This window comes from Alligator sinensis, unplaced genomic scaffold (assembly GCF_000455745.1).
Source record: "Alligator sinensis unplaced genomic scaffold, ASM45574v1 scaffold832_4, whole genome shotgun sequence".
NCBI classification, from domain to species: Eukaryota; Metazoa; Chordata; order Crocodylia; family Alligatoridae; genus Alligator; species Alligator sinensis.
The window spans coordinates 1124677-1139764 of NW_005842329.1; the positions used below are offsets into that span (position 1 = coordinate 1124677).

The window sequence follows — 15088 nt, forward strand, 5'->3', positions numbered from 1 at the left end:
TTGGAAACCTCCAATGATAGATCCACAGAAGACAAATACAGACTGGAGGGCCAGATTTCACTCCACCCTTAAGAATGTAAGTGGAATTAGGGACCTAAATGCAATTCTATCCCACCCTGTTCAAGTTCCTGAAAACCAGTTAATGCAAATGGTAGGTGGTCCTCCTCATTGCTTTTTTATTACTCACTTTTAAGAAGCAAGTGTGTTACAAAACTAGATGCATTCATAGATTTTCCGGACATGAACAGAATGGAATAGACTTAGGTGCCTAACTGACTCTGCTTAGATGCCAGTAGGAGGTATTGAATCTGGCTGCTGATTCCTAACTTGCACTTTGATTACTGTGCTGCAAATCATGGCATCATTATAGATTGTGTACTATTCTTGGGATCTGGGAAGAAAAACCTGCAAAATTACCATTCTTTGTGAGGATTAACCTATTGTTCCAGTGTGCAGTGAATCTCATGCAGTCCACTGAGATTTTAAGAAGAAAATATGAGGAGGGAAGGATCCAAGTGGGGGAAGATCTGGAGGATGTAGGGAATAAAGAGATAAAAGTTTTGGTTGGGAGGAAGAGGAAGGTTTTCTGAAATAGAGGATTGTTAAAATATATGCAGTAGAGCTCACTGCATCTGATATTGGAATAGAAACCTTAATTCAGCGAAGTGGATAGCTGTGTGTTTAGTTTGGAGTAATGAGTCCAGGTTGAAGGAGGAAGAGTTTGAAGTTGTGCTTAGCTTGCTGAATCAGGGCCAGGAGAAGTTCAGTGAAACACTTTCTCAAAGCCTTCTGTTGAAAAACCACCAGAAGCAGCAACAGTAAAATTCTAAGACAAATAAATTGCTTGTGTAGCACCTGCTGGGTACTAACATGAAAGGACCTGCAAAACTTAAGCATGTTTTTATTATAAGAACTCTTAATAGAGCAGATGCAAGTGCAGCTCCTGTTTATCCATATATGCTTGGACTAACTTCTTGGTATCTCCTTCAAACTCTTCCTCCTCAACTTTTGTGCAGGCTATGTAAATGAAGTCTTAAAACTATCTAGAGCAATGAACTAAAATAATTTAAAAAAGGAATTAAAATATTCTTCCCTGATGTCTGTTCTACCACTCGGAAAATAATCGCATGTTTCCCAGCAAAGTGAAAATTGGGAAGTGGGTCAGGGGGAGAGCATATCATTAGCTCTCAGCTGTCCTGCAAGACCACTAGGAACTAAATTTCAATTTTCAGTAATCAAAAAGATGCAATAACATTGTTCGATCTTTTAGAACCTCAAGATGGATCTAAATAATGAATGCAGAAGCCCAGCAGATTTTCAGTGCAAAGATGTATCAGGTAAGAGTCATGGAGCTGAGCTGTATGCATGTCCTGTTCTCTTGTTTTAAAAAAGGTATAAAACAAATGTAGACAGATGCTGTATTAAAGTGAGTGTTCAGTTTATAGTAATACATTCCTCTGTGTTTGGAGGAGTGTGAAAAATATTTTTCCTCTTCTCTGCCCAATATCACTCACATAAATGAGATATTACAATAACTGTACAGGGGGCATCTGCACGTGCACTGTACTGCACAGTTGTTACTGCGCTTAAGCAAGGACTAAGTGACTGGAGTAAACGACATTACTGAGAAGTTCTGATGCTACACAGGTTGTTTCTGATGCTACTGTGTAGTAGCTCATTGCTATTGTACAGTAGTATCAGTGTCATGGTTCATGCCTGCCAACATAACATCGCCATAGCAAGGAGCTACGGCGATGTAGCTCATCACTACGGCAACATAGCATTTCATGTAGATGTGCCATATATGTATAATTAAAATCCATCAAATATGTCACAAGGAAGGGTTAGTGGAGAATTCATTGGCAAATGAAGTGTGAAGCATTTGATTGAGCTCTGGGATTACAGTTCATCTTTTGTTCTCTGCTTACAGCCCTACAGAAATGCAGTTCATGATTGGACTTCCTAGATGTGGCAGTATAAATTTTCTTCCACTTTATTTGTCTCTAATGGCAGGTAGATGGGGGGAACTGGTGAACTGACTGGCATGCCAGTCTTGCTTAATTGATGCTACAGTTTTTTGTTGGTATTTGCGGTATGTTAGAATAGTCTAATTTATTTGACTTATATCCTGATTCTTTTTATTTGGGATTCATGTAAACAGGAATATGCTTTAAAAGTAGCAAGGAGTATGAGGAATAAAAAGGGCAAAAGAACAAACTTAGATTTGGCATGTACGTTTACTCCCTGTATTTCCTTTATCCCCAGTGGGAAGGAAAAGACCAGGATGTCCTCTCTCCACTTTTTACTGAGATTTGAAAATCTACCCTTAATCCTCTTCTCCTTGCTTCACTGACACAGTCAATTGGATAAAGGCATCCTCTATTTCTTGGTATGAGTTCACCTCAGAGAATTAAAGGAAATAAGGAAAACCTTGGTTTTAATAGACCTTCCCTTAATTCTACCAAATAATGTAGACTAATAGTACTTTGAAATAGTCTCCTGGAATGTTAATGGGCTTAATAACCCAATAAACAAGAAAGAAGATACTGAACTACTTTTTAAAAAGTTACATCCAGACATTGCAAGTAGATGAAAAAACTGTCATCTCCTGGAAGAGGAGGTGGGAAGATTTTTTTTTTAAAAGGGTGAATGCAGCAGTTACTCTGATACATTTGGCCTGCTTATGTCCTTCTGCCCACCCACCTGACACGGTCAAACTCAGTGATTTCCAAAAGGTGTGTTGTCACACACTAGTATGCTGCAAGGTTGGCAGAAGTATGCTACAAAAAATACCAGTATTTTTTTTCAGTATTAGATACAGCCCTTGAAGCCATGTCCTTAGGGCTCCCTGCAGGTCCAGATATTAATTGCCACTGCTCCCCTGCTGCTAAATTTCCAAATCCTGGATCATAGAATTGGGTCCTGGCTCAGCCTTCCCCATGTGGCAGGATTAGGCCTATGGGGCCAAAAGGCTGGCACCACTGCATATATGCAACTTTTTGGGTATGAGTAAAGTATGCCACCAATTTTAATCCAAAAAACAAGCAGTGTGTCATAAGTATCAGAAGTTCATGAAGCACTGCTATAGCTGTTTCACCTGTCCACACATTTTGTACGGCCATTTGATCGTTTTTATTTTCAAGTCTTCTAAAATCATCAGTCAAGCCCCCCAAATCAGACCCATTCCTCTTCTTTGTTTTTGGGTTTCTCAGCCTGTACTTGGTTCCAGTTTTTAAACTTTTCTTCATAACCACGAGGGCTGGAAACTTGTTTATGTTTTTTTAGTATAACTTGGGGTTTTCACACTGTTTCTTGACTGCAGAAGCCGGGGTTTAAGGAAATTGCCAAATATCATGAGACTGTCAAGAAAACCCTAGAGTAGACAGAACTGGGACAGGACAGTGGGCAAGGCAGATGGTAATGAGAAGATTAGGTAAAGGACAGGGATAGATTGACCGCTTGGAGGGAAGCTGTCAGTGGACAGTTTTATTGGATCTGCATTTCAGCTTGGATATTGAACCTGAACTGTAATTATTGTCCTCAACAAAGAGATGAACAGATCCCCACCGAAGACTCAGATTCATAGGCAGACCAATCCTATGCCTCCACAGTTTATTGTTTCTTAAAATCTCTCAGTCTTGTGATTTTCATAGGTGAGGAAGGAAAGGATTTTGAACTCTTGCTTTTGGTAATATTAATGTGACTGACTACAGGTATCTTGATTATGAGGATTCTTCATGAGTCCTTGGATAACCCTTTCTGGGCCTGACGGTCATTAATCTGTTTCACTTCATGCCTGGTTGTGGACAGGGAGGCTGAACCTGAGTCCTAGGGTGCAGGGGAGGGGCCATGTAAGGAAACTTGCAATTTGTGTATTCTTTATTTTATTCTTTTTCAGAGCCTGAAAACCAGGCCAGTAGAGGCCTTAAAATATATATTTGCATAGCAAACAAGGAAAAAATCCTAGGTTCCACTTGTTTTGATTCTTAAAAGGAACATGTCATTTGAATTGTCTCTTGGTGAGGTATGCAGTGTAAAAAGAGTAGAGTCGACGCCTGGGGAGCCATCAAGAGAGGGAGGATTTGCTGGCAGATAATAGTTGGCTATTTCCTAATGTTTCTTAATGAACCACTGTGGTATACGAGAAAATGAGACTAGGATCTAAAATAGAATTGGAGGTGGGAAAAAAGAACAAAGTTCTCTAAAGCATAATTAACCAGAAAGGGGGAAAAAAGTCTATCTGTTTATATTAATCTTCAGAAGTGAGAATGAGGGGAAAAATGTGAAGGAACTAGAGTAAAGCAGTTTCCCCTACTTCTTTAGCACTTACAAATTAAATCTTATTTTAAAAAAAGTTTGACTTCAAGTAAGGACCTTAAGGGCAGCAATATAAAATTATATGGATATTTAACTTCACCATATTGCTGTGCTGTAATTAAGGCAAAGTACCTTGCAATTATTCCACCAACTGTGTTAATATATTCAATGTTCATGCCTTCAACATGAATATTTATTTATTTTTAAAGAAGTCTTATTTTAAAACATGAAGTGAAACTAGTGGATTAGTACCTCAAGTTATGAAAGATGAGAAGAGGAGCACAGAAAATCTAAACATTGTTTTACTTCATAAACAACAGTACAAAAGCCAACATTTTACATTTTATTTGGATATTTGCTCTTATTAACACTATTTAGCAGTGATTTGTCTTCCAGATGCTTACTAACTTTAACCGTTAAAAATTCATAATACACCAAGTGGATTGATACGTTTTAATTAATTTTTGAGATGAGGAAACCGACTCAAAGAGGATAAAGCTAGAGCTGGCCAGAAAACAGGGTTTCCTTATGGAAAAAGTCAAGATTTCAGGATTTTGTTTCATTATGAAAATTGAACACTTTTCAAAATTGAATATGCCCCATTGGACCAGAAGAGAAAAGCATTTAAGGGTGTGGATTTCAATTTTTGCTCCTGAGCAGAGATTAGAATCCAGGTCTCTTCCATAGCAGGTGAGTACAGTAATCACCAGGGGATTGGACATGCAGACCCCTGACCTACCCAGTTAGGTGCCTCTTAGGCATCCTCAGAACACACCTAAAGGACCAGGCCCTACTGGCAAGAATGATGTTCTGTTACCTAATTTAAGAAACCTGCTTGTAAGGGTTCCTGGAACCTAGAATTCCAAGAAGTTCCTTAGCTGCAAGATGGTTTTGTGTATGTTAACCAGTGGAAACATATGGAATTAAGCAGCAGATAAACAATGACATGGGGAATGTAAGTGCGGTCTAAATGGCTGAATAATGGAGACAAAGAGGCACCTAAGGAGTTGGGCTCAAGTACTTTCCAGAATGAGAACTTCAGCACATACAGCATTTTTAAACACATGCTGAAATGCCTTTCTGACTTACAAATATTGCATGGTGCTGAGTACACTTGGTTCTGATGAAGTCACTTGGATTTGCAGTCCTGGAACTCTGGCCCTAATAGAGACAATTCTCACGTGGTTTTTTTATAGCTACGTTACAGACTGGTTGCTGGTTTGAGAAAGTATCAAACTCCTTTTTTACTTACAGACTAAATATAATGGACCAATAAATGGATGGGAACTATACTCAAGACTCTAACTAAAGACTGGCTCAATAAAAATAGATCCAAAACTCAGTCCAATCTGTTGTCCCAAATGAAAATGTTTTAAAGACTCCATGAATAGACTTATGTGTTTGAAGTGTGTCTCTTCTGGAGATCTTTAGATAAATGTGGATAGTAAAAATGAGTTTGCTGATACTACCATCACATCATATCATGGGCGGAGATCCAACATTTTTTCCAACTTGTGCCAGAATTCTAATAAGTAGACTGCAGTGGTTGGGTGAAGCTTGGGTCATTGCTATGGCTGCTAGGGCTGTGTGAGGCTTCAGACCATTCTTCAGATCTGGAGAAGCTTCGGACACTTTGGCATCCAAAGCAGCATGTCTGGATCAAAGCGCTGGCTTTGTTAGGCTTTCCAAAGTGGTTTGGAGCTTCCAAACCACTTCGGAAAAGCTTTAGAGCCGCCTCAGACATCCAGCCATAGGGTATAATGGGGAATCAATAAAATATCTATAACTTTGTTGTTTTTTTGTCTGATTTGGATGAAACATGTAGGGATGGTAGCCTCTTCTGAGAGCATGAAGCCTACCAAGTTTCAAGAAGATAGGTGCAGGGGTTTGGGGGGAACTGTACCTCAAGCTGCGGACAAGCAAAACTCATGACATGGATGACACTGTGTGTGTTAAAGCGCAGCAGGATGAAAACTGTAGGGATGGTGGCCCTTGCTGTGGCCATGAAGCCTGCCAGCTCTCAAGGAGATTGGTGCAGGGCTTCTGGGTTCTGGGGCCCTGCACCCCTAGCTGCTGACAGGCAAAACTCGTGACATGGGTGCTTGTGGGACTGACTGTCTTTGTCTTGGGGCAGTTGATTGTCTGTATTGATTATTTCCTGTCCTTAGTCTGTGGTTTTGTAGGAGTTAGTCCTTGCTAATTAACTGGCTACATTAGCTAGCTACTATATATTGAGCTGGTCCCTGAGTGAATCATGATTGATTGGTAACTGGTAACACAATAATTTAGCAGCCAGGCTTGCTGTAGTTCCCCGCCCTGCCCCAAGACAGACACAGTTGCACAAGCACCCGTGTCACCAGTTTTGCCTGTCAGCAGCTAGAGGTGCAGGGCATCAGAACCCAAAAGCCCTACACCAATCTCCTTGACAGTTGGTAGGCTTTGTGGCCACAGCAGGGGCTACCATCCCTGCAGCTTTCACCCTGCTGCGCCTTAACACACACAGGGTCATCGGTGTCATGAGTTTTGCCTGTCAGCAGCTTGAGGTGCAGTTGCCCCCAAACCCTTGCACTTATCGTCTTGAATCTTGGCAGGCTTCATGGCTTCACCAGAGGCTACCACCCCTGTAGTTTTCACCCCCCTGTGGTGTAACACATACATGTGACATGAGTTTTGCTTTCAAGAATTTGGGGTGCAGTTCCCCCTGAACCCCTGCACTGACTTTCTTTAAACTTGGTAGGCTTCATGCGCTCAGTGGAGGCTACTACCTCTGCATGTTTCATCCAAATCAGACAAAAAACAACAAAGTTATAGATATTTCATTGATTCCCCATTATACCCTATGGCCGGATTTCTGAAGCGGCTCTGCAGCTTTGGAGCCGCTTTGGCTGGATCAAAGTGGAAACCCGGTCCAGAGTTCTGGATCAGATCCCTGGCACCCAAAGCAGCTGGATCTGAAGCTGGATCAAATAGCTGCCTACTTGCACAGGCCTAATGGCTGCCATTGAATGATGATCTTGCTTGTTAAAAAATTAGTTCTTTCCACAAATTTACAGAAACCTTCCTACTGTGGTTAACTTGTCTTTACTAGAGTTTCTCAAGGTATAATTAGTTTTTAACTTGATGTAGTTGTTTAAAAATGACCCTTACTGTGGGCTTAAATGGCTCTGTAGTTGTCTGCCACCACCTTGGTGTACAGCTTTTGCTTGCCTGCCCATCATGTCTTGATGGGTTTTTTTTCCTCACCTACCATATCTTTGATGTTCTAATTATTAAGGAGTAGGCCATTAATTCAGTCAGGGAGAGGTGCCTTTCTCTCACTCTTCACATCACAGGGTCATCTCAACTCAGGCCTGAGCAGTATTTGGTTGGTGGAACTTCACTCTACCAACTTACCAGCCCCACAGACTTTTCAGCTGAAATCAGCCTCTTGGGCTCATCATTCTCTGCCCAGTCCACAGGGTTGTTAGCCTGACAGGCCAATTGGCCATGCTCATGGGACTTTCCACTCAACAGGCCAATAGGCCACCTTACTCCCCTCATAAATGCCCCATACCTTGCATGATTTAATAACCTAGCCCATCATGGCTTTGCATCTAACTCAAAGGTCTGTTCTTTCCTGGGTGCCTTCTCTCTCAAGCCTTCCTAGGCTTTTTACATATGTCTGGAGTTTATTTAGCACAGGCCTTCTTCTGGGCTTACTCATGGTTAGCAGTCCCAAAGGTTCAAGTTTACGGATATCCTCTTCCCAACACTACCAGGGCCCTTCTGCCAGGTTCTTTCTTTGTCCTGTTTTATAAGGCCTAGAAGGAAGGGGCATAGCTTCTGGAACTTCCTCACCTTAAAGGCTTGGCTTCTTCGTGCTCTTTTAGTGAGGGGACTAGAGGTCCCATTATACCCTGTATCTTTTGCCCATTTGATGTAATTGACTAAAGTGAACTATGAAAGGAGGTATAGGATGACATGTTATTCCTTTTTGGTCTTCTGGATTGACATTCTATTTCCATTTGGCAATCTACATTGCCATTAGGTCAGTGGGAGGATGTCAGTGTAAATCAATGGTTCTGAATGGGTTTTTCTCTCAAGGCACCCCTTGTTAGTTTAAGGCAGTTCTTGTAAAATACCAGGTCCTGGCTTTCACTCATTCTTTGACTATGGGAAAATAATAAAGCAATTCTTCTGTTGCAAAGAATTTGGAATGCCCACAATAGGTCAGAATGTTTTTGATGCTATGGATGCCTTTTGGAAATCTCCGTGTTTATCTTATAAATCATGTTTACCCCCCTACGAGAGCTAATATTGAACAACACCCTGCAGCACCTGTGGTTGAGAATCACTGTTCTAGATAACCAGAGATATCATTCACAGTGTTTATCTTCACTTAGCTGCATCAAGGTAAAAGATACCTATGCCTGGTCTCCCTTGATTGTATATTAAGAGAGTAAACTCAGTTTATCATCCTGAGATGAACAAATTGATCTGTAATAATGGGAGCACAGTCTATATCATGACTGGGCTTAATTTTTTACTGGAAATAAAGAGGATATTTGTTGCAGGGAAAGAAGAGTTGCACTTTTTTTCCCAGTTACACTGGTTGCCATCACAGATGTGAAACTGTTAAATGTTGCCCAAGGGGGAGTGCTATCTTGCTGTGTAAATGAATTTGGAAATGTGACATTTTGCTGGCAGGGACAGGTGGTGCCTGTGAGAGCCTGAGTGACTGCCATCCCTCTGCCTGATGGATTGACTCCCATCATCACAGAGCCAAAAGTCATTGATTCCTCCTGCTCCTTTTCATTGGAATGACCTTCTCCACAGGGAGGTTGTTCTAATTCTTTTCATTTCTTTCCGCACCCTTCAACTCATTCATGATCCTTTTGTTTATTTACTTATTTTCAATTGTCATGTCAGTCAGCTTCTTTAATTTCTGCTAATTGCAGATTGAAGATAAGGGGGGTGAGCTGATGGCTTCCATCAAGGAACATGTTACAGAAAAGAAGTCAGACAGTTGTGATTTTCTATTGTCAGAAACTGCTATGCTGCAAGGAGAAACCTGCCACCTTCCAATGTATATGTATATGGATATGGATATCTATGTTTAAATTTGCCAGTGCTTAAAGCATGTTGAATGTAGTAGTTTTTAGCTCAGTGGTACCCCTTTTAATCACATTTTGATACCTTGAATGCTTAGGTCCATGCAAATAACAACCTTGCAGGGAGAGGAAATGAGGGATATGGAGGGAATGGAAGAGTGCTCATAACCCCTAGTATGAGGGAGAAAATAAATAACCCTGACACATGGGGCTGGGTGCATACAGTCTATGGCATGGGGGCAAAGAATGGAGGGCACAGAACATTCGGGGGGGGGCAGAAATTGAGGTCACTGACAGATGTAGAGTCCCTGCTGTAACTCATGGTACTTTTCAGGAAGCGCCATGAGTTACAGCAGTCCCCAGACCCAACAGATGTTCACTGTTGTGTTTAAGGGTTAGGGGATCAAGCTCCAGTTTCGAGCAGCTGCATGTCTGCAGCCTCTCTACCCTAGCCCTGCCCCCACCCCTCACAGCTCCCATGCTGTCTTCAGAATGGGACGGGGAATAGGGAGCGGAGGGAGCTCATTCTGGGGTTTGCCCAGACTGTCCTGGAAGGTGGATTGGAATCCTCCCAGCCCCCCCCCCCCCCCCCCCCCACACACACTCTTTTTACCCCCCTCCCTTTCTAAGGATAGCACTGGGGGTGGGGCTGGACTATATCAGCCCAACCTTGCTCCGGGCATGCGCTGACAGATGTTAATGAAGGTGTTCCACTTTGGAGAACCTTAATCTGAACACTTATATCATGAGGGTTCAAGCTGTCATGCAATCGGGCATTTTTAAAGTGCCCTGCAGCCATGCTGATCTGTCAGGGCATGGCTGTAAGGCACTTTAGGTGTGATAAACTGTCACTTCTGTCAGCGCCCTGAGTGATCCTGGTAAGGACAAGAAGGGGTGGGCGTCTGGAAATAAAAGGAAATACACAGAGCCTCTGCTATGGGTGCAGAGAGAAGGGAAGGCATTGTATGGAAGGAGAATGCACACAGGGCTACTGGGGGTTGTACCAGGGGAGGTGAAGCAAACAGATCCTGCTGTGGAGGATGTGGGGAATGAAAGTCATGGGAAGATGTGGGCATGCAGCTGCTAATATGAGAGTACCTTGGTATTTGAGAGTGAAGGATTAGCATCTATAGAAACCCTGTCAAAAGAGAGGCTTTTTGGGTGGTGGGAGTTGCAGGGGACATTTGGACTCGAAGGGAATGGGAGAGTGGCCTACAGGGAGCCCCTAGGCTGTACAGTGTGCTTGGTCTGTGAAAGAACAGTCTCCCTGTGGAGAAGTTCTGAAGGGAATGACCTTCTTTACAGGGAGTCTATTGCGATTATTTTTTTTTTTTAATAAAATCTTTAATCTCTATCTATTTAACTATTTTTACCACAACTTTCACTGTGATATTTAAGTGCTTGATTTTGGGAGGGAAAAAATTGTCCTTGTTTAAATGTCTATCAAAGAATAGAATGTTCCCGTCGTGGTGCAAGTTGTGGCATTGGGGTAGGGATGATGACGTGTATAGGGCCCAATCCTGGAGGTGCTGTGTTCTTTATACAAAGCATGGAGAACCCATCTTTTTGGCTATGAGGATGTTTAGTCCATCACAGAAACAGACCCTTAATGAGCAGTATGCAGTCTATGACATGCATATCCACAGCCTAGTTCAAGGGGGAAAAAATGTACTACTCAGAAAAATATATTGGTAGTCTCTGCTTAACCTTTCGTAGAAAACTGTAAACACCATATTGAAAAAGTAATATTCAATTCAACACAGTCTGAAATGTCTGACAGTATGTGCTTCAGAGAGGCCCGGGACTAAGCTAGCACGAACACTGCATTACCTCACACGCCAAAAAACTACACCGCATCATGGGAGGAAAGTCGTTTGAAGGATCCCATATTGTGTTGTTGGAGTTTGATTGCATTGCAGCTGCCTTCATAATGTATGTCCTGTAGGCAAGGAACACAAGCTTTCCAGTCTTGTGATTCTATCAGATTTCTTGAGCATATTCACCAACTGTCTTCCCCTGACCCAAACACAACAACAAAAAATCTCTGGCAGTGTTACCAAAGTTGGAAAAAACTGGGGAAATTCTATTAGGGCTTGTATGTACGAGGTTTATATTTGGTGATTCTTTAAGAAGAAGAAAATAAATTAATCCAAACTCTAATGAAAAACAAAATCCCTGTGAAAGTAAAAGTTTTCTGTTCTCTGAAGAAAAAAAAGCTCCTTTCTTTTCCTCTCCCTTCCCTCCCTCCCTCAATTGCTAACAGACTTTTAGCAGGATTTTTCTGCTCTACATGGAAAAAGCAACAAGCAAACAAAAAATGCCCAGGTAACAAGAGGTTATGACATTTCAGCATAATGTGATCCAATAGATAATATGTTTAGATCCTACAAATATGATATCAAATTCCTCCACCATCCAAAAACCACTAATGAAAAGATTTTTTTTTGAGGCAGTGGATATGAGGAAATTCAGAAAACATGTATATCAGTAAGTTATAAATGCAAAAATAGTTAATTGGAAAGAATCCATCCAGCAGGCCACTGAGGTGAGAAAGTTCAGAGGTGGTTACATGGTTGGGATCTCAATAGTGATGGCTATGGAAGAAAAGACTGTGTACAGTCTCACTGTTGGTAAGTGGGGCAGCAAGCTCTCTTAGCACTTCTTCAGTGGTGTGGAGGGAGGAAGCAGGATTATGTAACTGCTGGATCACTGACAATGGTAGAGGGTAAAGGGAGCTGTGGGCCTTGTTTCTTGTTGGTTGCAGGAAAGGAAATAGGGAGGTGAACTGTGGTCATGTGATGGCATATGGGATTGTCTATGCAGTTGCACAAGGAAAAGGTGCAGGAAAATGTAAACCAAATACAATTACGTTATAGATTTTATTTATTTTTATTTATTTAAAGTTTCGGACCTAGACAGACATCCACATCCTTGAAGAAAAGGATGGAGGAAGGGGGGAGCATTTTTATCAGATCACTGCTGCAGAATGCATGATTTGAATGGATACTCTGGCACATCCTGTAGGTTTTCTTGAGTGAATTCTGAGCATCAAAACAGAGCACCTACTTTCTGTTTATCTTGAATATACAGTTCAGCTGAGAATGAATGACCGCAGCAAGCTATAAAACAGCATGAGCAAGCTGACTGGGTAGTATTTGCTGAATTTCCTAAACAAGTGAAGTAGAAAGTGTTCGAGCTATGTGGGAACTGACCTGGAAATACATTAAATCCAGTAGGTGGAGATGAGAGGAAAAGCTAGAGAGAAACTTAATACCTCACTGGGGAAAAGCATTCTAATTACCCAGGCTGTTTCAGTGGAAAACATATTCCTAAAGGAAACAAAGGAGTAAGGGCTGTAAAAAGGTATATCTGTTGTTGTGTACTGACTTGTCATAAAAATTATTTCTGTGAGTTAAAGGGAATAAGGAAGCCCCATGGTCACGGCCTCAGGGAAGAAAAGAAAATAAAATGAGAAGGGCCTGTTCCAAAACCCACCAAAGTCTGTGAGAATATTGCCATGCAGTTTGATGTGCTGTGATCATGTCTAAAAGGGCCACTTCTGCTATTGCATGAGTGCACCTCTAATTTAAATCAGTGGAAGTAGAACCTGTGTTTCAGAACAGGATTTGGCTGTCTCCTGCTGTTGCACTAGGGGTGCTTTGGAAAGGTGGTGCTGGGTGAGTCTTCCCACCCCTGGCACTCCCTGATGCTGTGCAGGGAACAGCCATAATATGAATGTTTGCATATCCCTAGTGCAAGGGGGAGGCCAATTAACAATGCCAGCAGTTTTCCTAAAGGGCATGTCTGTACAAGGAAAGAACATGGGGTATATGCAGACAAGAAGCTGCAGAATTGCTCTGAGAAAGCACATGCTACATCTGTTTTGTGGAAGGAAGCTGGAGGTTTGCCCTTCAGCACCCTATAGAAATGGTATGACTTCTCCAGGGTCTCTGCTGGCAAAATGCCTCCAGCCACCACTACTCAGGCAATGTACTTCATCTCTACTGTTTCAGTCTCCCCCCACCTTGGAGCATTTCAGGATTTTAAGAAATAATGGAGCTTGATGTCAGTTTGATGCAAAATGTAGCTGTTTACTGGAGCAACTCATTCTTAAGACTTTATTGTTTTCTGTGTCATTGGACTGGGAACTATAGAGATCACCTAGAGTTTTGCTCAAGTAGGATTTGTTTCCATATGTCTGCTCATTTTTCCCATTTTAATTGAGAAATTACCATGTGACTAGTATGTTGCTTGCATAGTAGTTGAATGTAGATCCAAATCTATTGCACTTGGAGCAAGACCAGGGCAGGGTTGTTTTTTATGATGCTCCAGCCACATGGGATCATTTTGTGACCTTGCCTGGACCCCCACCACAAATGAAAATAGTCAGCCCCAGGATCAGGGGCAGAGAGTTGGTAGATTTGGGGAGTGGGAGTTGGTGTGTCCACAGAAGAAGGGCTGCCTAGTTGGCAGGAACATTTGGAGGGTGGGGGGCTAAAAATAGCCCAGTGAAGGACAGAGTGGTGGGAATAGCATAGCCCCAGGGCTGAGGTGAGTGGCTAAGATTTCCCAGCCCCACAACTGTGCTGTGATCCCATGCAGGCATTTGGGAGATTGGATTAACCCTTTCCTAGATCTCAATCTAAATTAGTGCACCTCCTGAGTTGCACAAACCTACACTGGGCACATCATTTTTGGGTGATTTAAGCCCTCTGAATACCTCCAGAAGTGGACATTTAGATTGCCCTAACCTGGCTAGGGCAATCTAAATGTAATGTCTATACGTACCTTTTTGGGTTACCATACTGCCTAAAGGAATCAACCGCATTGTTTTAACCATTTGCTTGTTGATACAGCATATTGAGAGATTTAGGTCCCTATCACTGTATTTCACACTGAACAAGAAGTTGCCCATACTAACCAGAATGGGAAGTGGAGAGGAAAATGTTTCTTATTACCCAACTTCTCTCAGGGTTTTACCTCTGACCTGGGAGGATGTCTTCTTACACATCAGACAACCTTAAACAGATTCCTGGTGTTGGGCATGTAAACCAGCTCTTTCTCTTAAAACGTGGGCTGAAGAGAGAGAGGTATATTCCTTTTTATTCCCCTTTGCGCAAGGTATGAGAAACTGGGATTTATTTCCTTCCTCTGTCTGCAGGTATTTGAACACAAATTTCCTATGTCTGTGCTCTAATCCATTGTCTATAGAGTTATGCACTCACCGTTTCTGGCTTGGTGAATATATTTAAATATTCCATGCAAAGTGGAACAGCTTTAATAGAAGGAACTTGAGAGTATTCCTACACCAGAATATCCCATAGCCTGGGCTTTCTGTGGATCAATCCTTTAGTCCCAATGTGCAGGTCTGATTCCTTGATAATTCTGCATACCTAATTTCTAAGTGTTCCTCTTCAGTTTCTACCTTAAACTGGTAAATAGCTATAATTGCTCCATCCCTCACCAACCTCCCACCCCCAAAGGGAGCAGATAATGCTGGTGGGTTAAGTTTTGTCCCCATTGTGTATGAATGAAAGAGGAGCTGCACAAGTGAAAGAATTGTTAAAGCCATTGAAGGACACCCAGGAGAGGCTCTAGCCCAGGAGTGGGCAATTATTTGGGCCTGTTGGCCAGATAGAGAGTTTTGCTGAGCTGTTGGGGGTTGGGTCAGAATGCCCCCC

General features: G+C 42.1%; 1 long non-coding RNA gene across 1 annotated transcript in view; it reads left to right on the forward strand.

The window, feature by feature from the left end:
• The first annotated feature begins 1266 nt into the window (after nt 1-1266).
• Nucleotides 1267-15088, forward strand: part of LOC112551085 — a 53078-nt gene continuing 39256 nt past the window's right edge. Inside the window, exon 1 of the long non-coding RNA XR_003095229.1 lies at nt 1267-1337. This is a non-coding gene — a long non-coding RNA (uncharacterized LOC112551085). The remainder of the gene's footprint in view (nt 1338-15088) is intronic.